A 2,363-nucleotide genomic window follows, 5' to 3' on the forward strand; every position below is an offset into this window, starting at 1 on the left:
TGCCAACAATCAGAATGAACTTGGAAATGGATTCTTCCCCAGAGCTTCCAGGGAAGAGCCCAGCCTGTTTGGCACCTTGATTTTGGCCTTGTGAGAACGGGAACAGAGAACCCAGCAGAACCCACAAAGACTTCTGATCTACAGAACTGTGGAAGTGGCTGTAAATGAGTAAATTTGTGGTAAACTGTTATGGCAGCAGTAGGAAACTAGTACAGGCAGACTGCATATGGAGACAACCTAGAAGAAATGGACAAATTCTTAGAAAGGTACCATCTCCCAAGATGAACCAGGAAGAAAGAGGAAATATGAACAGATGAATAATTATTAGTAATGAAACTGAATCAATAATTTTAAAACTCCCAAAAAACAAAAGTCCAGGACCAGATGGCTTCACAGGAAAATTCTATCAAACACCTAGAGAAGAGTTAACACCTATACTTCAGAAACTATTCTAAAAAGTTGCAGAGGAAGGAACACTCCCAAATTCATTCTATGAGGCCACCATCACCCTGATACCAAAACCAGACAAAGATATCACAAAAAAAGAAAATTACAGGCCAGTATCACTGATGATCATAGACACAAAAATCCTCAACAAAATACTAGCAAACCAAATCCAACAACACATTAAAAGGATCATACACCATAATCAAGTGGAATTTATCCCTGTGATGCAATGATTTTTTCAATATCTACAAATCAATCAGTGTGATACACCACATAAACAATTGAAGAAAAAAACCATACAATCATCTCAATAGATGAAGAAAAAGCTTTTGATAACTTTCAACATCCATTCATGATAAGAACTCTCCAGAAACTGGGCATAGAGGGAACCTACCTCAACATAATAAAGGCCATAGATGACAAACCCACAACTAACATCATACTCAATGGTGAAAAGCTAAAATCATTTCTTCCAAGATCAAGAGGATGGAGAGTCTTGCCTAGTCAATCTGAAGAGGCAGAGCAGCCCAGGTGACCATGAGGGTGACTGGTGTCCCACCTAGCTCAACCCCCCCACTAGAGGCAGAGCTAACAATATAACCACTCGAGCTGTGCATGCAGGCCTTCGGGGTTTAGCTATCTGTACATATGATTAAGATTTTGTAGCATCTCACTTTTTCAGAATGAAGTTCCTGAAGACTTGTTCTTCTAAGTCTGAATTTTTAAGTGGATATTACTGTTAAAAAATAATTGTTCATGGTTCAGAGCTTAAGAGGTCAATATCCTGAAGATCGCACCAGAAAGCTCTCTCAGCTGCCTTGGAGCCCGTGGAAGCCTACTGGGCACAGGACTTCTAAACTGACAAATACGTCTGGAAGGCTGTGGTCCAAGGCCATTTTTGCTGGCTATAAGTGGGGTCCCCGGAACTTGAGAGAGCACACAGCTCTTCTTAAAATTAAAGGTGTTTATGCTTGAGATGAAACTGAATTCTATGTAGGCCAGAGGTATGCTTAGGTGCACAAAGCAAAGAACAGCACAGTAATTCCTGGTGGAAAATCGAACAAAACCAGAGTAATCTGGGGAAATGTAACTTGCATTCATGGAAACAGTGGCATGATTCGTGCCAAATTCCGAAGCAACCTTCCTGCTAAGGCCATTGGACACAGAATCCAAGTGATGCTGTATCCTTCAAGGATTTAAACTTATTGAAAAGTAAATAAATAAAAGTATGGATTTGTTCTCTTGTTAAAAATAAAGATCCACCAAAATGGTTTCATTTAAGGTGATGGTTTTGGTGAACTCAGCCAACATAAAATTGAACATATCATTTGCCATGCCAGGTGTTTTCCTACTTTCTCAATGATTTCTATCAATTTAGTTTACTAGTATCTCCTTCTTTCACCCAATCTCACACCAAAAAACAATATTCCCTGTACCAGAAGGACAGACATTTGTCCTTATTATCTAGCATAGACTAAATGACACCTGTTAGGTGCCAAGATATTTTATTAGGAACTGAAGATGATCAAAGATGACAAGACAGAATCCCCTCCCCCCCCCTTTATTTTTTTTGGCGGTACGCGGGCCTCTCACTGTTGTGGTCTCTCCCGTTGCGGAGCACAGGCTCCGGACGCGCAGGCTCAGCGGCCATGCCTCACGGGCCCAGCCACTCCACGGTATGTGGGATCTTCCCGGACCGGGGCACGAACCCGTGTCCCCTGCATCGGCAGGCAGACTCTCAACCACTGCGCCACCAGGGAAGCCCAGAATCCCCCGTTTTTAAGGAGATTCGAGATGAAGTACAGAGGACCGAAAACAAGAAAACATTCACTTACTGAGCTGTCACAGATCTTGAGAAGAAACCTAGAAATTGGAACGTGGAAGATAAACAGCTTAATGAGGTTCACAGTGTCACA

At 41.9% G+C, this 2,363-nt stretch overlaps 1 pseudogene; it reads left to right on the forward strand.

Annotated features, from left to right (window-relative positions):
• Positions 1-1,203: 1,203 nt before the first annotated feature.
• On the forward strand, positions 1,204-1,647 carry LOC114892115 (annotated as a pseudogene).
• The last annotated feature ends 716 nt before the right edge of the window (positions 1,648-2,363 follow it).

The sequence above is a fragment of the Monodon monoceros genome, unplaced genomic scaffold (genome assembly GCF_005190385.1).
Source record: "Monodon monoceros isolate NGI ecotype Baffin Bay Population unplaced genomic scaffold, NGI_Narwhal_1 Super_Scaffold_12, whole genome shotgun sequence".
Taxonomy (NCBI): Eukaryota; Metazoa; Chordata; class Mammalia; order Artiodactyla; family Monodontidae; genus Monodon; species Monodon monoceros.